We start from the raw sequence: 24346 nt of genomic DNA, 5'->3' as shown, positions 1-24346 counted from the left end.
AGATATAGAACTTGCCAGAACCTAGAAGCCTCCCTCATGATCCTACTAATAACTAGCTCCTCCCTTTCCCAAAAGGCAACCACCATCCTTTTGCCTAAGTATGCATCCTTTGACACTGTGGTTCCATTTTGTCTTTTTAAGACGCTATTTAAGTGAATTGTGCAGTCTTGTATTCTTTTATGCCCAGCTTCTTTTGCTCCATGTTTGTGAAATTTACCCAGGTGGTTACATGTAACTGTTAGTTCATTCCTTTTCATTGATGTATATTCTACTGTATGAATATACAATTTGTCCATCTAATCTTGGTGAACATTGGAGTTCTTTACAGGTTTTAGTTATTATGAATGGCTCTGTTATGAACATTATTTAATGTATTTTTATATACATTTCTGTTAAGCTGGATCATAGGGCATGTTTATCATAAATGTCTGCACATTATCCCACTTTCCTAAAGTGGGTGGACCAATTCATGTTCTCCACCAGTAGTTTCTGAAAGCTCCAGTTAGCCCATATCCTTGCCACACCTGCAAAGTGTAGTGGGGTATCTCAGTGTATCTCCCATTTCCTTGTAACAAATTTTGTTGAGCACCTTTTCAAAAACCTATTTGTCATGTGTTTTAACTCTCTGTATATTTTAGAAATCTTTTTTTAAAAAGATTTTATTTATTTGAGAGAGAGAGAGAGAGAGCATGAGAGGCGGGTCAGAGGGAGAAGCAGACTCCCCGCTGGGCAGGGAGCCCAACGCGGGACTCGATCCCAGGACTCCACGATCATGACCTGAGCTGAAGGTAGTTGCTTAACCAACTGAGCCACCCAGGCACCCAACTCTCTGTATATTTTAAAACCAAAAGACATTACTACTATTTTATTCAGTACAAGTTATTAGATTTCTCTAACCTAATCATAGTCTAATCTAATCATAGTCATTTAAAGTTGAATTTCTGACCATCTGGGAGAATTTTTCTACTTCCTAAATAACACCCTTTATTATTCTCCTTGGTGAAAATCTGTTGGTAACAAAGTCTTTCAAGTTTCGTTTGTCTGAAAATGTCTTTATTTCACCCTCAGACTCAAGGAATATTTTTGTTGTGCCAAGAACTCTAAATTGGCAGTTATTTTCTTTCCACAGCTTAAAGATATCATCCCAATGCAAACCAATGCAGCCACTCTGGAAAACAGTTGGAGGTTCCTCAAAAAGTTAAAAATAGAATACCCTATGACCCAGCAATTTCCCTACTACGTATTTACCCGAAGGATACAAAAATACTGATTCAAAGGGATACATGTACCCAGATGTTGATAGCAGCATTATCAACAATAGCCAAACTATGGAAAGAGCCCAGTGTCCACTGACTGATGACTGGATAAAGAAGATGTGGTATATATACAGATATATATACAGATATATATACACATTGTGTATACAATGGAATATTATTCATCCATCAAAAAGATTGAAATTTTGCTATTTGCAATGACATGGTTGGAGCTAGAGTGTATTATGCTAAGTGAAATATGTCATTCAGAGAATGACAAATACCATATGATTTCACTCACATGTAGAATTTAAGCAACAAAACAGATGAACATAGGGGAAGAGAAAGAAAAAAAAGAGAAAGAAGGAGACTCTTAACAATAGAGAACAAACTGAGGGTTGATAGAGGGAAGTGGATGGGGAGTGGGCTGGATGGGTGATGGGTAAGGGGCAGGGACTTGTTATGATGAGCACTGGGTGTTGTCTGTAGGGGATGAACCACTGAATTCTACTCCTGAAACCAATATTGCACTGTATGTTAACTAACTAGAATTTAAATAAAAATTTTAAAAATAATAATAATAAAGATACCATCCCATTGCCTCTGACTCCACTGTCTCTGCTAAGAAATCAGCTGTTGGTTTAAGTGTAGCTCCTTGGGAAGTAATTTGTCTTTTTTTCTCTGGTTGCTTTTAAGATCTCTTAATTTCTGTTCTCATCAGTTTTACAACCATATGTCTAGGTATGCATTTCTTTTCATTTATCCTTGGAGTTTATAGGATTTCTTAAATTTGCAAATAGAGCTTATTTATCAGTTATAAAGTTCTGAACCATTTTCTATTCAAATATCGGTTTTAGTTCTCTCCTACCTTCTAAGATTCCAATTATAAGTGTATCAAAACTACTCCCCACATCCTTTATGTCTTTTAACCTCTCTTCTCTATTTTTCATCCTTTTGCTCTGTGTTTTATTTTGCATATTTTCATTAACCTATTTTGCTAATTCTGTCTTTGGTTATATCTAATCTGTTGTTAAATCTATCTGCTGAGTTGTTCATTTTGGTTTTTGTAATTTCCAGTTCTAGAATTTCCATTTGGTTCTTATTTATACTTTCCAGTTCTCTTGAATTCTTATCTTTTCTTGAAAATAGTAAACATAATAATTTTAAAGTCTGATTCTAATAACACCAATATATAAAACTTCTATGCATTTTTCTATCGCTCTTGTTTTTCTAGGTTTTGCTAATGTTTGTCCTTCTTCCTCAAGTGTTTATTTTGGTTGTCAGACACTGTTTTTGCAAAATTGTTAGTAAAAATAATTCGAGGACTAGGATGTTACATTCTTGTAGAGGGGATTTAAACTTGTTTCTGCCAGATACTTGTGGGACTAGTACTGTGGAGTCACCTTAATCTAATTTCAGGAAATGAGATGATTAGAAGCTGGGCCTCGATTCCCCCTGATCTGGCCCCATAATCTTCACTATCTTATTACCTCCCCCATGCCTCCAAGCAGATTGTTTTTTTTAATTTAAAGGCTTAATTTTTTAGAGCAGTTTTAAGTTCACAACATAACTGAGAGGAAGGTACAGCAATTTCCCATAAGCCCTCTTACCCCGACACATGCAGAGTTTCCCCCACCAGCGTGGTACATTTATTACAACTGAGAACCTACATTTACATATCATAATCACCCAGAGTCCATAGTTTACATTACGGTTCACTCTTGGCATTGTACATTTCATAGGTTTGGATAAATATACAAGGACATGTATCTACCATTACAGTATCATACAGAGTATTTTTATGGCCTTAAATATCCTTACTGCTCTGCCCATTCATCCTCCCCCATCCTTCACTCTCTGACAACCAATAATCATTTTACTGTCTCTATAGTTTCGCCTTTTCTAGAACGTCATAGAGTTGCAATCATGTAGTAAGTAGGCTTTTAAGATTGGATTCTTTCACTTGGCAATATACATTTAAGATTCTTCCATGTCTTTTCATGGCTTGAGAGCCTGTTTCTTTTTTTTTTTTTTTTTTTAATATTTTTATTTATTTATTTGACAGAGAGAGACACAGCGAGAGAGGGAACACAAGCAGGGAGAGTGGGAGAGGGAGAAGCAGGCTTCCCGCAGAGCAGGAAGCCCGATGCGGGGCTCGATCCCAGGACCCTGGGACCATGACCTGAGCCGAAGGCAGACGCTTAACCGACTGAGCCACCCAGGCGCCCCAAGAGAGCCTGTTTCTTTTTAGCCCTGAAAAATATTCTAATGCTTGGATGTACCAGGGTCTATTTTTATCCATTTACCTACTGAAAGACATCTTAGTTGTTCCAAGAAGACCTTTTTATGTTTTAACTTACTTTTCCAATTTTCCTCAGCAGGAGGGTTAACCTAAATTACCTAGTCCACTACCCTGGCCCTGTATTTTATTTAACAAGCTGTTCCTTTACTGTATCTCCTCAAAGTCTAACCATATATTAACCCATGAATTTGTCTACTATTGCTTTAGTTTTATCCAACTCTACTTTTTAAGTCCTTTAAATAGTTTTGACTATTTTACTTTAAAAATACTGAGAAAGAAACACTCAAAACAAAACAACACTCAAGTAAAAGATGACACAGAGGGAAGACCAAGTGAAGATGCCCAAAGTCAGCCAAATATAAGCCAAGGAGAGAGGCCCTCAGAAGAAACCAACCCTACTAACACCTTGGTCTTGTATTTCTAGTTTCCAGGATTGTGTGGAACTACATTTTCATTGTTAAGGAAAACAACAACAATAAAAAAAGGTAAAAGAAAAATGACCTATAATTCTATCACTTCTATTTTTAACTATACAAAGGCCCCAACCCTAGAATAACTCTGCTTGCTGTATTATGTTTTATAAAGAGCAAACTACATCTGCAATGGTGGGAATGGGAATAATCCTTTCAATATAAAATTATTAACATTCTGTATTAAAATCAGAAATTAAACAGACCTAGTACTTTTACAATGAATAAATGATAAAATTTCTCCAAGCAATTTTTGGTTAAATATTATATCCTTTTAAAATATGACTAAAAGTTGGCACTTGACTACAGGACACTGATCAAAAGGAAATATTAAATGTTTCAGTTGTTTCAACTGTTTTCTTTGCTGTATAATACAATTGATACACATGAGTGGACTATTAAATACTAAGTGACCCTCAAAATCAGAATGTTCTCCTTTGACAGGAGAAATGAAAAAGTTTCATAATAGTGCTTTAGAAAAATCAATTGGTCCAAAATTATTGCATTAATAAGAGTTTCCACCCTTTCTAGAAAGCAATGTTTTTGGGCTGGAGCAAAAGGTAAATTACATTATGGAAAGGTCCACAACATGGTCCTCTGTCTCCACCTTTCATTTGGTCTCTATAATCAGAAATTGTCAGGTTACTGTAGCTTTCAACACTTTAAACCACAAATAAAGGCCTAATTCTTAGAAAACAGGCAAATGAATATTTTTAACACTCCTGGTTATATTAATAATAAAGCTTTCCTTCTGCATTGCATATAATCTACATAGAGAAGAATGTTGTCACCAGGTTCTTAACTTTTTTATGTGCTATAATTTTCCATAGGACTGATCAATATAAATGTGTATTTGATATTATGCACCTTGGTAAATGTCCAAAAAAAATTATATAAAAAAATACATATATTTGTTTTTGCTCCTACTTTTTATATCGTGTTCAGTATAATATATACATACTAACACATGTATCTTGATTTGTATATTTGCAAATAAATTTATATGAAAAATAATGCATTCTCTATGGAAATTAATCAAATGATTGACCTTTTTTAGATATCCAATTTGTCCAAATCTTTAAAATGTGTAAATAAATAAATTAAGCAAAATGAATACTAAGGGGATAAATAAAAAGAAATCACACCTAGATACATTATAATCAAACTGCAGAACATCAAGGAGAAAGATAAAACTTTAAAAGAGAAAAAGGTAGAACATCTAACAAAGGATGACAATTAGGCTCAAAACAGATTTCAAAAGAAATAAAGGCCAAAGTTCATGAAAATATCTTTGAAGTGTTTACATAAAATAGCCATCAACCTAGACTTAAAAGAACAAGAGAAAAATAAAGACATATTCAGACAGGTAAAAACTAAGAGGATTTATTACCAGTAGAGTTTTACCCACTAGAACTTCTAAAGAACATACTTCAAGAAGGAAAATGACCCTAGAAAGCAAGTCTGAGTGAAAAAAAAAAAAGAAAGCAAGGAAATAAAATGGTAAAATGAAGGCAAAGCAAAACAATTATAATGTCTAGGGTTAAAAAAAGAGCATGTAGGATAGGAGGGAGGCAACTGGAATTGTGTACTAAGACCCTTGTATTATGGGGGAGGGGTTTAAAATCAGGTTTAACTTTGGACTCTACTAGTTATATATGGACAAGGGGATCACTAAAAGAATAAAAACAGTGTACAACTTCTACATTACTCAAGAACATACCAGCTACCATAACAAATCACCCAGATTTCACTGGCTTAGCACAGTATTTCTCAAAACAGTCTAATGTTTGGTTGGCAAGTGGTTTTCCCCCACACAGAGATTCAAAGTCTCAGGTTCTTTCCATCCTATGACTCCACCAATCCTTGAGTATCATCATCTTCTGTAACCAGAAACCAGAGATGAAAAAGCATATGGATGAGGTTCAGGCACTCTTAAAAGTCTTGGCCCCAAAATGGCACACATCACTTCTGTTCAAATTCCATTGGCTAGACCTCAATCACATGGTAATATTTAATAGCAAGGGAGGACGGGAAATGTAGTTGAGTACTATACTCAAGAATAAGAAGAGGATATAAGTTTAAGAGGTCAGCTGGGAGTCTTGTTATAGCTTCTAAACCAGAGGTATAGCATAGTGGAATAAGGAAACAAAATTCAACCAATTAAAAAAGGACAATAAAATAGAGAAGAGAAAGTCTAAAAAGTGAGACAAAATATAAGGTAAGATGGTGGTAACATCAAATATACTGCAATCATAATAAATGTAAATCTGCCAGTTAAACATTAGATTGTTATAATGCATTTTATTATTTTTTTTAAAGATTTATTTATTTATTTGAGGGGGGACAGAGGGAGAGAGAGAATCCCAAGCAGACTCCCTGCTAAGCACAGAGCCCCACACAGGGCTCAATCCCATGACCCTGAGATCATGACCCAAATGGAAATCAAAAGTCGGATGCCCAGCCAACTGCATTTTAAAATAGTAATAAAATCCAGCAATACCAGAGACATACCTAAAACATAAAGACATGAAAGATTGAAAACATGGAAAAATATACCAGGCAAATATTAACTATATAAATGATGTTAAAATATATTAATATCATTTTTAAAATGAGCTTCAAAACAAAACAAAAAAATTAAATAAAGAGAGCATCTACATAATGATAAAAATTTAACAGGAAGGTATAACAATTCTATCTATACACCTATTAAAATAGCCTCAGATATGTATAGAGCAAAATTTAATAAACACAGGAGAAATTAATAAACCTATCATGTAGTAGGAGATCCCCAAAAATGTTCAATATAGTGAACACATGCAGTGCACCGAATAATGAGAGTACGTACTATTTTCACATACCCATTTTCAAAAATTTTGTAATTGCTAAGCCACAACAGAAGTGTCAATGGATTTCCAAGAATAGGTATTATATAGACCACATTCCCAAATCAAAAGCAATTAAGTCAGAAATCAATAATACAAAAATAAATTTAAAATCTCCATATGTTGGGAAAATTTTCAAACATTTCTAAATAAGCCATAAGTCAAAGTAAAGACTGGAAAAGAAATTCATGTGTCAAGCTTGACTGTCAGTAAGAATGAACCACAGCTCACAACAACATGGATGAATAAGAAGCACGATACTGAATGAAAAAAACAAATCGCTACAGCTTATATGTTACTACTTCTTCAAAACTATTTGTCTTTCTGTGGTAAACTACACAACTCTCTTTTTACAAGACAAGTGAATGTTAGACACAAACTGGAAGAGGAATGGGACAGTGAATGAACATATAAATAACCTCCCTGGTATTGGTAATGTTCTGACTCTTAAGTTGGGTGGTAGGTTCACCAGTCTACATGTAAGCTTCATAACACACATACCTGACACAGTCTTTCATATGTGTCAAGCTTGACTGATAACACTAGCACATAACCTGTGCCCAATTCAACTCTCTCTCTGTTTCTTTTACCATTTTTAAATTCCCTTTCATTGAAAAGAAAGCTCCACTGTTACTCACTAGTCTCCTCCTAATCACAGATTAGGAAAATACTTCAGATCCCAGAATAGATTGGAAAGAAAGAGATTTTGGACCCCAGAGTAATCTGTGGTGCTAACTGAAGCAAGTAAATTGTCAAGTTTCTAGAGCTTAAGGGGCCAGAACAACTATGAAGTTCCTGTCTAGAATCATCAGTCCTTTCAAAGCAAAATGATGGCAATAAGAGAACAGTAGTCTTCAGGGTGCCCTGGAGCAAGTCAGACACAATATTAGTTAAATAAATAAAAACACTAAAGGATTCCAAATACAAAGAAATTAAGATGATGAGCACTGTCACCACTTCCAATTTTCTTTGACTGAGTTTAAAGTACATGACCAATGTTTTTTAAACGAGCATTTTTTGGAAAGGATTACATTTCCTGAAATGATGAAATTTGAAATTAAACTTGCTATTGGAAAAATAACTGTTTTTTAACTACACCCCCTCCATACAACTGCCAGAGTTGGCTTTAACAATTAACAAATACCAGTGCTAACATACTCTACAGGGAATGTGTTGATGCAAAAATCAGGAAACAGTTTACCTCCACTGGGAGTATCTTGAAGAAGGAATTAGAGGAAGCTAGGCAGGGAGGAGTCAGAAAAACAAAACAAAACAAAAAAAAACCCAACAATATTTGCTAAACTAAAAACACATATGCACACATGGGAATTATTTTACTTTCAACAAGTTCCAAAAGTAGTAACAAAACCAGGGAGAGTTAAAAGAATAATTTAACACTGATGTTTTGGGAATGCTGAGAGGGACTAGGCATTTAGACCTCATGTTGCTAAATTTGTTCATCTAAAACCTGAAAGGCACTGTCATGACAACAACTTTGCTATTTCTCAGCGTTCATCTCCTTAGGCAGCTTATTTCCCATTCAAGGTTATAATTCTGTATTCATAATACCATAATCATTTCCATGGTAACTTCCTGTGATGTCACAGAGAAAACACTCCTGGCTTTTCCTGCAGCTCTTCTTTCCCAGTCAGAATCATACATTGATTTTTCTTCTTTCCAATGTAAATAAAACACTTGACTATTAAAAGTTCTGGGAATAAGAACTGAAATCCCATCTATAATCACCACAGAGGCAAGTAGAGAAACCTAGTAGCACAGGATACTGGTTAAAACTACAAGTACCAGCATCCACCTACTTGGATTCATTCTAGGCTCCACTAGTTATGAAATAAGGGTCTTTGGGCACAGTATCTAATGTTCTCAAACTTCAGTTTACACAGCTGTAAAACGGGAAAGTACCTCATTCAGTTGTTGTAAGAATTAAATGAGACAATATATACAAACACTTAAGCATAAAACCAAGCAAATGTTAACCTAAAAAAGAAAAGATCTTGAGTTCCCCAGAACCATAACCTCAGGATACAGAATGAAAGAAGAAGTTACTGTTTTAGTCATGCGGCAAATATTTACTGAGTACCTACTTTGTGCCACACGGTGCTTGAGTGCTGGGACCGTAAAGAACAGTGTTTGCACTATGGCCCTAACAAAAACTGTTTCTTCACCCTGCTTCTTCAGTTTAATGCTTACCTCCCTCTGCAGGAGGCTGGTTCCTTGTATAAGATCAACCTCGAAGCTCAGCCCTCTATTTTCTTTCGTGCCCACACATCTAGGCAAATAGAGTACCCATTTAACAACCTCAAACACAGTGAGTCTCTGTGTAGATGAAAAATGGGAGTCCAGAGTGGGCGGTACTATTTCATTTTACCAACTCATCTGAAGGAGGGATGTGGTTCTTTTTAAAGGATAATTTTAAAATGAATAAAAGTCTTCATCTTGCAGCCAGCTTATAATTATTACTTGGGTTTAAAGTATAGTGACAATTGTCTGAACCTCTGAAAACACAATGGTAGTAAATACCTACCTTCAAAAACCAAAGTATCAGTTAATTCCAGGCCTGTGTAAGTGTCTATTTCTAAAGAAATAACATAATAATTTTACCTAGCAACTTCATGACAAGCAGAAAAGCAGTTTATGACAAATGAGCTCCTTACATATATTGTCATCAGATATTTAATCTTTGCACCTAAAGATTAATATATTTACCATTAGAAATGCTGACGTGATCTTCAACAAAAGGAACCTTGAAAGACACAATTAGGTGCTTTCTGAGCAGGAAAGAAAAAAAGAGTAAAGGAGGAAGACACAGCATTCTATATCATGACAGTAGTGTAAGTTCTCCTGAACACTATTTGGGCTAGACAGCTCTTAGAAAAAAAGGTCTATAAGTTTGGGGAAATACTGCACAAGACTGACAATGCACATTAGCATATTAAGGCCTCTAAGAAGTTCTGGAGTAAAGAAATCTCGTTATATTTAACCAAGCATTTTCCAAAAACGATTTAACCAAATACCCCACAGAACACACCTAAAGAAATGTTGTATTTAGTACTTTCCAGTTATGTCACATATTAACATAGTTGCTATATATATAAAGTGCATCAGAGAGTATTAACTCATAGCGCAAAACATTTTGTTTGCAGTTCCTTCAATATAAATATACCCTGGAGTTGTTCTAATTGCTCAACAGTTCCTACCAGAAATAAGAGGTCTCTTCTATTAATGTATAAATTATAGCTAACTGATGTAAAAAAAAGTAAGCTATTTTGCCTGTTTGGTTGAGGATACATCTAAAACAGTATCTGGCAAATAAAAATATCTGTTAAATGGATGATTGAATAATCTGCATTTTCCCCCCTGAATTCTAGTCAAGAGGTAACTCTTCTGATCTGTTCTTCAGACTCCCTGAGAAGTACCAGCAATCTGTGACAGAGCTTGGTGCTAAACTGATAGGGTTTAAAGTCTAGTTGCACCACTAACTAGCTGTGTGATCTTGAACAGTTACTTTTTGCAAAACAGGAATTAAGACTGTTTTTATCCCAAAAGACTACTGTGAAGAAAGTGGCTGGCATAATCTTGGCACTCAGAGGGATTCCAAAGTTACCAGTAATCTCTCTCTCTCCCTCATTCTAACTTCTCCTCCCTATTTAAACCCTGAGGAAAAAAGAAACTCAAGGGATAAGTAAAACTTCATGGTAGGCTATTAAATAAGATGAAGTAAGGCAAAACAAATTCCACACAGAACATGATAAAATAGAGAATTAGTTTCCAATGACTGTAATACTATTCTCCGTCTGCTTTTCTAAAGGTCCTGAATACTGTTGTTTCTTTTAATTTTGAGGTGTACAGCTTCTTTTAATCAAACTAATTCAATAAAACTCCTAGCACATAATTTCATTAAATTACCTTATTCCCTGTCAAAGGCTTTATCATCCTCAAAATCAGAACAGCATATTTTTATGTTAATATATTGTCTCTATCCTCCAACAACCCTCAAACCTAAAAATTTCCCAAAGTATACCAAGTTTAAGATTCTACAATGATAAAAACAATTAGAGTATGAAGATGGGTATTTAATATATACCTAACTGACACAAATACAACTGAATCTTGCCTACTTATCACAGATAGCGACTTCTCCCCTCTGAAGAGTCTGGGCTCATATTTACTTTGTTTCTGGAATTTGAAGCAATTTATAGTATTAAGAAGTCAATGTGCTAATTAAAAGATTTTATAAGAAGGCTGAATTTCCATTCTCTATCTCAGTCAGTCATTAGTGAATGAAGGAAAGATAGGAATCATATATTAAAATGGAAATTTACTAGCAACATGGATTACTGCATATGCTGACAGAGTAACAAGGCAGTCAAGAGAAATCGCTTCATTAAATACGTTCTTTATGTTCCAGTAAATCCAGTGTTTTAAAATTTTGACATTTGTTTTGAAACCAGATTCAAATTTAGTACATAGTATTTCTTTGTTGGCAAGAGCTGCGAGAAAGCTAATGCCAGTAAGTCTAGCTATTTTACACACACTTTTTGTGTGTTAGGGTATCAGAGGACCTATGAATCGGGTCAAAATTAACACCACATGTGGGGCTTTGGAGAAACAGAAATGACTTGTCAGATTTCTTGATGAAAACTAATTTTTATTTTGTAATACCACTGATAAGACAATAAGAAGCATGGCAAAATCTCCCATGCATTGTCTCTTTTATATTACTAATTATGATTTTGTAAAAATAAGATCAAATCACCTAAAAATGCAGGCCAACCTCCAGGCATGTTAAATATAATGCCCTAAACTGAGGGGCATAGTGCAGCATTGAGCATTGGGTTATTTTTAAGCCATTTGATCTCATTAAAGTGTTGACAAATACCTGTCAGAATAATCTTCCAGCATATTTTTTTACTTGGCAGTAACTCTGAGAGGAGCCCTTAACCAGACATAATGATCTCCGTAACTGGACTAATAAATTTCTATCTTTCCCTTTCTTGAAATTTGCCTACATTCCGTATTGACACCGAGTAAAATTTTTCTGACTCAAGGAAAGGAAAGAGAACACCAAGGATATTTAAAATATTTCTTAACAACACACACACACACACACACACACACACACACACACACACACACGAGAAACTCATATCCTGACTTAAGAAAACAAGCCAACCATGCCCAAAGATGTTCTCAGATCCCCTTTGGCAAAACCGCCTCATTCCAGCTCATTAGGGACATTTACATTTTAACAAGCTTAGAATTTGGGCCTTTTATAATTGGTTCTTCCCCTATCCACCAACACAAGTACAATAAGTACATTTTTAAATTAATGTCTTTATTTTTTTTAAGTTTATTTATTTAAGTAATCTCTACACCCAACCTGGGGCTGGAACTCATGACCCCAAGATCAAGAGTCTCATGTTCCTCCGACTGAGCCAGCCAGGTGCCCCTTAATTAATGTCTTTAAATGGAATAAACAGCAATGGAATTCTGGAATGCAGCAAACACAGCAACCTAAAAAGCTTACACAGCACCTACAGTCTATCAGATGAGTAATTTCAAGGAACTAAGAACACTGGTTCTAAAGAATACTCTTGAATATATCAGAACTCTTCAAGAGAACATGCCATTTGCAAAGCTCCACAAAGTTGCTATAAAGCTAAGTTATACGGGTATCCCCTACATTCTGAAAGTTCACCTTACACCACTTCGCTTTTACAAAGGACCTACATTACCACCTGTTTTTGCTAACCAAAAGAAATCTGAGGAAGATTCACTTTTACAAAATGGTAATTGCTTCTTCACTATAAGCCATTTTGACTTATGAAAGGTTTCATAGGAACTCTCTACCTTTGGACAGCAGGGGAAACCTGTACCTGCTCCAGGGAACTTGAAAGAAATCCCAAAAGGATTTTTGCTCTTATGAAAAAAAGGCAAAAAGCGAAAACAGCATTCATCATTTGTTTTACAACCAGTAGTTACAGAGGCAGCATGCGCCTCGTGCAGCCAGAGGGGTCGTCCCCAAGCTCCTTCCGCTGGAACTACATTTAGCAACTCAGCACCAAGCTCTATAGCTTTGAACGTGTCTGTGAGCATCTGTGCTTTATCTCAATTTATTCTGTGCATCCGTTAGCAAGATGTGTCCTAAGGTATCAGAAAAGCCTGAGAGAGGTTACTTCTGGGGCCTCTGAATGCTCAAAAACTTTCCCAAGTAAATTAACAGTATTTGCTTCTTCACTTTGCACCATTTTGGCCTACAGTTTCATAGGAACACTCTACTTTCGGACAATGAAGGAAACCTGTACTGAGAATCTCAGGCTCAAGCTCTTGGGATACCCTGGGAATATCAACAGTCCAATCTTTACAGGGTATGCAGCAGAAGATGCACCAAGCCACAGAAGATATAAGAAAGTGATGTTTAGTACTGTTGTCATCTTACCAATGGGAAAAGAATAAACAAGTTAGGGACAAAGTAAATGGGGCAGTAATCCAAAAAGAAATGAGACCTGCTAACTTCCGGATATTATGCCATCTGCTAAACCAAAATTCTTACATTTTAAAGTAAGTCACCACAATATACTAAAGTCGTTTAGGATTAGACTCTAGCCTCTGAATCAACTACCCCCGAAAGGGAACTTTTAAAAAGCTCAGAGCTCTGTCCATATATGTGGTCAGCTCCACAGTGGTCGTTTGCACTCTTGAAGCTCAGCCCTCCAGCTTCTGGCTGCTGTGAGCTCGGCTGGGAAGATAAACCCAGCAGTAGACTGTGGTGGCTAGGCCAGTTCCAGCAGCTCTCCCTCTGTGGAGGACACTTGTTTAGAAAGCTCCCTTAACTGCTTGTCTACTGTGTCAAAAACCACCAAGATGCAACAGGGGACAACAGAAGATGGGGCTGTTTATACAGGTGCCACTTTCCAAAGGGCACTCACAGGAGCAACCCTCCCTGCAGGGCTAGACTCAGATCACAGGCCTAATGACAACACCATGGGGTGTCAGTGGGGGTGAGCAGATTCTGCACAAAGAGAGGAGCAGGGTCTGGGCAGAAACCCAAACAAAACCGGGTAAGGATAGCCTTTAGTCTGCTTTGCCAGGTTTTCCTGTCTGCCAGTATACAACAGATACAAAGAAACATACTAAAATAAAATAATTTTATTTAAACATGTAAAGATTTAGCTCTGCCTTACTTAAGTCCTCCAGTTTTGTTTTGTTTTCCTAAAAGGAAACTACATTCCTTCACTAACCCTCTATCCATATCCCTGCTGTCTGTCCCAAAGTATTAGCAGTTTCTGCCCAGAGTTTAAATGACCTTTGCCCTTCCACCCACTTTATCTTCTATAGGAATTCCATTCATCCTTTTGTTACCCACTGAAACCCATTGTGCTCTCATTTTTTCCTTCTCACTTTTACTTATATTCCTACAGAAACTCTTAATAAAGGAAATAGTTAATCACTAGGTAGGTGAAAGAAAAAGATGAAAAATACATTTTAATACCATAAAGCTATAAGCTTCTTTTTAGTAAGACACCAAAGTTTCTAAAAAAAAATGGGTACACACACATCTATTTTGTTATTTAAAAAAAAAAACTTGAACAACTGGTATCACACCAAATGTTTCTTTCCTAATGATTTAGTAAATAACTATTTTCTTTTTAAAGATTTTATTTATTTATTTGACAGAGAGAGACATACTGAGAGCAGGAACAAGCAGGGGGAGTGGGAGAGGGAGAAGCAGGCTTCCCGCGGAGCAGGGAGCCCGATGCGGGACTCGATTCCAGGACCCCAGGACCATGACCTGAGCCGAAGGCAGGCGCTTAACGACTGAGCCACCCAGGCGCCCTTCTTTTTTTTTTTTTTAAAGATTTTCTTTATTTGTCAGAGAGAGAGCACATGTGCACAAGCAGGGGGAGCTGCAGGCAGAGGGAGAGGGAGAAGCAGACTCCCCGCGTGATGTGGGGCTTGATCCCAGAACCTGAGCCAAAGGCAGATGCCTAATGACTGAGCCACCCAGGAGCCCCAGTGGATGAAATAACTATTTTCATTCCTATTAAATCAAATACACATAACCTAGGAGACCAGTAAATGACTACTGGCCATCTTAGTTATACCAATTTCACCCTGTCCTAGCACCCCAAGGACAAAAGGAAATGATACAGAGTTTTGAATCAAGCATCATACATCTACCCTGAAGCTGTATCAGGCTTATCTACCTCCTTCACTCAGGTCCCGCTCCTAGTAAGTTGCCCAACATTCATTCCAAGTCATTTGTAACCCAAGGGACACAAAGCCAAGAAGTAGGCTGAGAGCCTCAACCATGCATAAATCCCCAGACATAAATAAAGATATGAAACTTTTTCTCAAAACTTGAGTTTTTGTGGTTGAAAAATAAGCAAGGGATTGAAAAAAAAAAAACAGAAATGATGAAAAAGATGAAAAACACACCAAACAAAATAAGAAGAGGCAGTTTGTTATAGGAGAGGAGAGTGGTCATTGTCAATTCATCCTTCAGTTCTCAAATAAGAATCCACTTCATCCAGAAGCTTTCCCTGATGCCAAGTCAGTACGAGGTGTTTTCAGCCTGAATTCTCCTACTGAATTCATTCCCCTACCTACAGCATTTATCACCTGCATTGAACCTGCACAGTTACTTGTCTGCCTGTCCCACTGGAATTTAAGCTGAGGACAGCTTAAATACTTAATGGTATAAGATTAATTTATATTTTACACATATTATATATATACATATATATATATACCATATATATATGGCATAAGGTTAATTTATACTGTATTATATATTATATTAATTATTTAACATCTCCCTTGTAACTGTAGTATTCTTAATATCAAGCTTGGCCTATCATGAGGGTCAGTAAATATTACCAGAAAAATTTAAATCCTGGTTCTACCACTAACTCACACTGTAACATAAGATACTCAAGTTTTCTTATCTGCAAAATGGACATAATAGATAATATTGTACTGTAGCAGTTAATGCTAACACGATTCATGGCTCTCAACAGACATTAAATGTTTACCTTTCTTCATGCCTTATCATTGTCCTCAGATCTCTGCATTCTTGATCAGTCCCTTCCTGCCTTCCTCCCTCACTAATACCTTTCCCTTGCATTGTCATCTTGTAGGAGTCTTTTGCCATCGTATCCTTTACTTCCCTCTTGCCTTCCCCTCCTGCTCCTCTTTGCCTTGCTGTTTATTTCCATCTCCAAACCACAAAGATCATTTATATTTGAAAACTGTAAACTTTACCTTCTAATTCACACCAAGACAAAACATTTCATGTGACTACTTGGCTCATACTCTAGATATGTTTTAACTTATGATTATTTATAGCATGATGCAAAAATTGAAGCAAATGTTAATTTCACAAATTATAATGAAACAATATGCTTTAGGTTATTATTTCCAAAAGAGGTCTAAGCCTAATGGGGTGTTTAAAATAATAACTTTAAAAATGCCACTGAAATAAAATTGCATTTACCTAGTTTATAAAAACTCTCTCTTTTCATAATAGCATGCACAACTTTGCATAATTATTTTTTTGGTGATGCCGCTTCAAAGTTATGTGCTCAAGAAAAAAACCCACTTTCGTTAAAACAGAATTATTTATTTTCACAGGACAATGTAAACATGTAAGAACAAAAGACAAAACACTTATACCCTTAAATTGAAAGTCCCATAAAAAGTCTCTAATCAGAGCACCTGGGTGGCTCAGTCATTAAGCGTCTGCCTTTGGCTCAGGTTATGGTCCCAGGGTCCTGGGGTCGAGCCCCACATCGGGCTCCCTGCTAGGCGGGAAGCCTGCTTCTCCCTCTCCCACTCCCCCTGCTTGTGTTCCCTCTCTCACTGTATCTCTCTCTGTCAAATAAATAAATAAAATCTTTAAAAAAAAGTCTCTAATCTATTGTCCATTAGTGAACAAAGCTTGGTATTTTGACCCCCTCTCTAAGGAACTAAATCCAAGATCACCATGCTGCAACCATTCACTGGAGAACTCAGAATAAGCAGGTTATCTCATCAGCACTGTCTACCGTGAATGAGGAGTTAGGTCAAACTGTTCTTAGTGAGTTCCTTCAATTTGAATGAAGGCCTTGTGCACTTAGTACAGTATTTTTCATAAAGGGGGAAAGCTCCACAAACAATTAAAGCCTAGATAACAAATGTATGTGTGTTGGTGGATGAAAGCATTTATAAGTTTTATGTCCATGTGTATCAGGGAATTGTCAGATGTCAGTGAAGCTGGCACAAAATCGTGCTGCCGCCATCCCAAGTCGCCATCTAGCTGGACACCACTCCTGAGTCCACTCTCATAGAGAGGGCTTCTCAAAGTGATATTAACTTATGATCTGTTTTATACCCTAACACCATGTACATCTTGTACATATATTGTTAGCTTTATATGTAAGTATTTAATTTTTGGAGGCCCTAATGTAAATACTATTGTTTTTAATTTTGAATTCCACTTGTGCACTGCTGGTATATAGGAAAGCAATTGATTTTTGTATATTAAGCTTATAGCCTGCAACCTTGCTATAATTGCTTATTAGTTCTAGTTCTTTGTCAATTCTTTAGGATTTTCTAAATAGACAATCATGTCATCTAGTGAACAAAGACATTTTCATTACTTCCTTCCCAATCTGTATACATTCTACTTCCTTTTCTTGTCTTATTGCATTAGCTAGGACTTCCAGTATAATGTTGAAAAGGAGCTGTGAGAGGAGATATCCTTGCCTTGTACCTGATCGTACTGGGAAAGCCTCCAGTTTCTCACCATTAAGTATAATGTTAGCCATAGTGTTTTTGTAGATGTTATTTAACAAGCTGAGGAAGTTCCTAGTTTAATGAGAGTTTTATAATGAACAGGCATTGGATTTTGTCAAATGTTCTTTTTCTGCATATATTGATAGTCATGTTACTTTTTTCCTTAAGCTTGTTGATGTGATGGATTACATTAATTCATTTTTGAACGCTGAACCAGACAGACTTGCATACCTAGGAAAAAAATCCCACTTGGTCATGGCGTATAATTCTTTTTATACATTGTTGGATTCAATTTGCTAATATTTTGTTGAGGATGTTCGCATCTATGTTCATGAGAGATATTAGTCTATAGTTTTCTTTTCTTATAATGTCTTTATCTGATTTTGGTATTAGGGTAATCCTGGCCTCCTAGAATGAGTTAGAAAGGATCTCCTCTATTTCTCTTCTTAAAGAGAATGTGGAGAATTGATATAATTTTTCCTAAATGGTTGTTAGAATTTATCAGTGAAGCCACTTGAGCCTGGTGCTTTCTTTTTTGGAAGGTTATTAATTATTGATTCAATTTCTTTAATAGATTTAGCCTTACTTAGATTTCCTATTTAATTACATCATTTGTCTATTATGAAAGTTGCATTTTATTTCTCTCAGAAACATAAAATTCACAGATTTATTATCAATATGTGGCATACTTACTTGTTTTCTAATAGTCAAGTAATGTAGTATATGTTGTATTTATTAGCTATATGTCTAATTCATTATTTCTAAGGCAGGCAAATAATAAAGAATCTTTAAAAGTCCATATTCTATAAAAGGTTTAGGAAAATTTGAAATTATAATGTTTAAAATTAAGACATTTAACCATTTAAAAAACTATTTCAGCATTTATCTTCATGATTCCTGAAATAAAAAATACCCAGGTATTTCTCATTGCTTCCTACCAGTATTTGAAATATTTTATTTTTTAGGTAAAGTTTCCTGTGACTGCTCTTACATAGTCTGCTTTATTGTGAGTGTAAATAAGATCTATGTAATGACTACTATGAAGTATAAAAATGTCTGTTCAGAAACAAGAAATGCTTTCTCCTCATGTTGGGGGCGCCTGGGTGGTTCAGCCGGGTGGGTATCCAACTCTTGGTTTAGGCTCTGGTCATGGTCTTGGGGTCGTGAGATCCAGCCCCAGATTGGGCTCTGCATTCAGCAGGGAGTCTGCTTCTCTCCCTCTCCCTCTGCCCACCCGCCCCCCCCCCCGCTCCCGGCTCACACACACTCTCTCTCTCTCAAATAAATGGATAAATCTTTAAAAAAAAAGGGGGGGGGGGCCTGGGTGGCTCAGTCATTAAGGGTCTGCCTTCCGCTCAGGTCATGATCCCAGGGTCCTGGGATCGAAGCCCGCATCGGGCTCCCTGCTCAGCGGGAGGCCTGCTTCTCCCTCTCCCGCTCCCCCTGCCTGTGTTTCCTCTCTCACTGTGTCTCTCTCTGTCAAATAAATGAATAAAATCTTAAAAAAAAAAAAAACCCATATTACACTCTAATATTTAGAAATAGCTCATGAGGGAAATTCATTTGAAAATTATATCTACGTGGGCAAAACAGTGTAACTGCCCACTTATTCTAAGCAAAAATTCTATTCTCTAGCTTTCTAGATAAACACACGCACACATGCATAAACTATATATAACAATTAATTACTTAGGTGTATTTAACTATTTAAAGGAGTTAACAGTAAACTAAGTTAGGAATAAAGTTTAAAAAATATTAGAATAAAAAGTAAATAAAAACCATGTTGGCACACTGCCACCATGAAAAGAAGCTAGACTAGCCTGAGAGACTATGTAAAGAGAGAAAGGCCAAAGCAGCATCTGCTGAGGGTGCAGCTATCTTGGATGTGCCAGCCTCAGTCAGGTAACCCCAGCAGATAGCACATGGAACAGCACAACTGCACGGTTAAGCCTAACCAACCTAAGAATTATAATAATAAATTGTTGTTTTAAGACATCAGATTTAGTGACAGTTTGTTACACAGCAATAAATAGCAACACACAAAAACATAGGAAAATATCTTCATAACTTGATTTAATACAGATTTCTTAAACATGCAGTCAAATTTATTAATGGGAATTATTCTTCCATCCCTTTTGTATTATCCATTAATTGCTAACTCAATAATTATTTCTAGAAAGCTGGCTAACAGTCTTCAGTATTTTCCTGCTATTTACATTTTTGGTAAACAAAATTCATTTGGTGTTTCATTTTTCAATGTTACATGTTATATTAAAGTAAAGTACCATTTAGTACTTGTAGAGTAGACTTCCAATAGTCTTCAATAAAAAAGGCTATTTTAGAATTTAAAATCTGCCTGCATTGTTTCTTACAACAGTCAGGCAAGGCTTGGTTAACCACTATGAGTTGGGCAGGCTGGACAGGACCAAGGCAAGTAAAGGCAGTTGTAGGAAGAACAGAACAACCTGGGAGGAAGTCTAGAAGCCATCAGGCAAAACACCAAAGCCAACAGCTGGGCAACAGAGAAATGATCCAACAAAGCTGTTGCCATTAGGAATGTTCTGTCTTTTGAAGATTTATTTATTTATTTAAGAGAGAGTGCACACAAGCGAGTGGGGGAGCATAATAGGGAGAGAATCCTCAAGCAGACTCCACGCTGAGCTTAGAGCGGGACACAGGGCTCAACCCCAGGACCCTGAAATCATGACCTCAGCCAAAATCAAAAGCCAGCCGCTTAACTAACTGAGCCACCCAGGCGTTCCATCAGGAATGTTTATTACCAGGTGGTGAATCAGAGAAACAGGAAATCAGGGTAGATGGCTAACAAAATCAGACAAAGTCAGTCAGCAAAAAAGCCGAGGATATTTGTCCAGAGCTCAGTGGTAGTTGAAAGGGGAAGAAGTACTAGAGACAAAAAGGCAAAGTCCAAACCTGGAGGGCTTACTAAACCAGGGGTTCCAGACAAAGGATAAAGTCACAAGATCGCAGTGAGGGGCGCCTGGGTGGCTCAGTTGGTTAAGCGACTGCCTTTGGCTCAGGTCATGATCCTGGAGTCCCTGGATCGAGTCCCACATCAGGCTCCCTGCTCAGCGGGGAGTCTGCTTCTCCCTCTGACCCTCCCCCCTCTCATGTGCTCTCTCTCATTCTCTCTCTCTCAAAAAAATAAATAAAATCTTTAAAAAAAAAAAAAAAAAAGACCGCAGTGAGATGAACATTAGGGGCAACCTGATGGTGAGGAATAAAACACCAGCCTGGTCATGGGGACAGGGTATAGGGAGTTACTATTTCATGTGTAGAGTTTCAGCTGGGGAAGATGAGAAGCTATGTAGACAGATATATAACAGTATAAATGTACTTAATGCCATAAAACTGTATACTTTAAAATAGTAAATTTTATGTTATATGTATTTTACTATAATAAAAAGAAAATTTTCAAAAATTTGGGAAAAATGTTTTCTAGCATCACTGATCAAAAATATTCGGTCTCTTCAATTTCCCTAAAAAACTTCCTATGATCCTCTAAATCACAACTGTACAAAGAATAGTCTATGGATTGAACTTCCAACAAGAAATTACAGCTAACTCTTGAACAACATGGGAAATAAGGCAGTGACCCCCGTGCGGTTGAAAATCTGCATTAACCTTTCGACTCCCCAGAAACTTAACTATTTATACCTACTCTTGACCAGATTCCTTACCAATAATGTAAATGGTCAACTAACACATATTTTGTATGTTATACATATTATATACTGTATTTTTACAATAAAGTAAGCTAGAGAAAAAAATGCTATTAAGAAAATCATAAGGAAGAGAAAATACATTTACAGTGCTGTATTGTATTTTTTTTTAAATTCACATATAAGTGGACCTGCACAGTTCAAACCCATGTTGCTTAAAGGTCAACTGTAATTCAAATGTGAATGCATTTATCCATAGCAAGAATAAGCAGGAGACAGGGTTTGCATCAGAATCAAGTTTAATACAGCCATGTTTAACTGTGTAAATACACAAACATACATATATACATATACACACACATTTAGGGGGGCATACATTTTATTATCTAAAATATTTAAGTAATATATTTCACCCTCCCCCCATATAAGTCTCTGGCCTGAACTGAAACTCCTTTTATCCATTTCCTTGGAGCTGGGACCAGGAGCCTGGGTATGGGGGATTAGCCACTCAACACAGGGAGGAAAGGCTGCAGAGCAAGGACCAAAAGGGAACACCACCATGACATAAAATGCAGATAAAGTCAGTCATTTATTGATAATTTAAGAATCAGAGCCACATTCACTGCCTAGTTATAGCTGGCTGAAGCTAACATTGAAATAAATTTGTAGGTCTGCAAAGTAGGTAGTGTTGTGCCTAAAAACTATATGAATTAATTAATTTATTGAAGGAAGCTTCTATGAATAAAAAATGTTAAGTAAAGGTCATCTAGAAGTAAAATATTGCTTCAGGTAATTAGGAGTTCTTTCAAGGTACTTTAAAAACATTGTAATTTATACTATTTGGAAGTCGGACTTTTGACAGATCTACCCTCTAAAATATAGCCACTCAACATAGAAGCATGATTACCCCATCCGAATACAACTTATCACAAAGCCTCTATACTCAAACTCTTTAATAACCCTTCCCTACGTAACAGAGACTTCACAGTAACTTAGTTGTCTGATCTCTCAGCTCAGAAAAAATTAGAAGGAGTAGCTGACAGATGCAAGCCTAACAACATGGAAGAGGTGGGAACTGACAGCCTGACCTCTACAAAAGACAAAGAAACAGACTCTGGACTGTGTTGAGTCACAGTTCAACAAGAAGTGTAATGGTAATCCTAAACCCTCAGGGAAGGGTTAATCTAAACCATGTAGCCTTTGTTCAGCTGATGTAGGGAGCCCTTGACGTATGGAAGGAAAGATTTAATAAAAATTACAAGAAAAGAAAAAGAGTTCTGGTATCTCACATAATAAACTCCAGTTAGATTAAATACTCATCCCTGAGAACACCTTATTTCCTAACCAATGTCAAATAAAGGAGCCACTGCGTTATTTTCAAGTTTTTCTTCCTAAGAGAAACTATTTCAATGTTACCAAAGATTGTCTGCTAAAAAAAACTAATGTACTCTCCTCCGAAATCCCTTACCAAATATTTGAAGGATGTGTATAAGGGGCAGCTTGTGTTTGTTCTTCTTTGTCTTCTGTTTTCTGTTTCCTTTAGGCCTATTTGCAGGCAAAGAGCCAGGAAACCGCTGCTGTGATTACTCAAAACAGCCCAAACTCAAGAACACTGCTCATGCATTCCTGCTGGTGGAACCAGGGGTCTACAAACTTTAAAGGTGAGACTATTTCTTCATTTGTGCCCCTCTACCATTTTTCCTTATCAAACAATCATCAGAATCAATTGTTTACTTGTCATCCCATGTAAAATCATTTTATTCACTTATATGTTATACTTCTTATTCCCAGATTTGTATTTTGTCTTGGCTGACTAAAATGATCCTTGAATAGACAGTTTGTTATTAACAACCAACATCCATGCAATCAATTCAAGTTAGCCTGTGTAATCTAACTTAGGAGAAAGGCAGAAGGGAGGAAAGAAGAAAAGAGAAAGGAGAAACTTTTGGTTTATGCTTCAAAGAAATACTAAAATTACTTCAAATCAGCCAAAGTGAATCATCTGTCTACCAGCATGCCCCCCACTGCATGGCCTATTTATAACTAAGAGAAAAGTAACTAATGCAGGAAATAGTTTTGTGTTATAAACTGCATAATTTTACTGTTTTAATAATGAAATTAAGACTGACATAATTTGCTTTCTTTCCTATGAACTTCTTATAATTGTAACTGGAAGAGAAACGTCAAGTGGTGTCCACAGCTAGCTGACTCTTCACATGAAGACTGATGAAGAATATATTTCATTTTAAATACATGTCATTTCACAAGTTCTATGATTAAATATTTACACTAGCTTTCCTCAGTCAAAAATAAATGAACCGAATGAACTTCTGTTTGATCCTCTCTTCCACAGGATAAATTTCCCTTTCTCTAGTACTTTTAGAGAGCATATTTTGGCAAGGGTGTGTTGAGGAGTGGGGCAGATGTTGGGATGGGGAAACTTGCTTTGTTCCAAGAGCAGCCATCTTCTTGCCTTTGGCAATTTTAGCAATCCGCAGTCCTGCCCACCTTCCGGAAGCCTGGGCACCTGGGCACCCAGCTCCAGGGGGATTAGCTTTCACTACACTGGACTCCTCAATCAAACAACTGACCCACAACTCCCTAGAGTTCACCATCTTGCAACACAAAGCTTGAATATACTAACAACCTCCTGTTATTTATTGGTAAGTAAGGCACGGAGAAACTTGAAATTACATGAAAATGCAATCTGGAGTGAGAATCTACAAATCCATACATTTTATGAGGTTAGTATTTATAATTTTCAAGAACAAAGTCATTGCAGAGGTTTTGATTATTGTTAAAATTAATGGGACTGAAGGTCAGTCACAGGTAAAATCTGCCTTAAAGGCAGAAGTTTGGCAAATAATTCTGGTTCAGTTAAAAGTACTTTGAACATCACATGTCAAAATAGTTTGAACACAACTTAACTTTAATACCAAAAGGTCTCAAGTGGTTAATC

General features: G+C 36.5%; 1 protein-coding gene and 1 long non-coding RNA gene across 2 annotated transcripts in view; both read right to left on the bottom strand.

The window, feature by feature from the left end:
• The window catches only part of SH3RF1 (SH3 domain containing ring finger 1), a 172219-nt gene that overhangs the window by 103322 nt on the left and 44551 nt on the right, over positions 1 to 24346 (bottom strand). The gene's annotated exons all lie outside the window — the stretch shown is intronic.
• LOC145720267 (uncharacterized) lies at positions 659 to 19059 on the bottom strand. The gene is made up of 2 exons (XR_014143153.1): positions 3494 to 19059; positions 659 to 3269 (listed from the first exon to the last, which is right to left on the bottom strand). It is a non-coding gene; the product is annotated as an uncharacterized LOC145720267 (long non-coding RNA).

This window comes from Leptonychotes weddellii, chromosome 2 (genome assembly GCF_054177405.1).
Source record: "Leptonychotes weddellii isolate Sample4059 chromosome 2, ASM5417740v2, whole genome shotgun sequence".
Lineage (NCBI taxonomy): Eukaryota > Metazoa > Chordata > Mammalia > Carnivora > Phocidae > Leptonychotes > Leptonychotes weddellii.
This window is presented reverse-complemented; position numbering and strand designations above follow the sequence as displayed.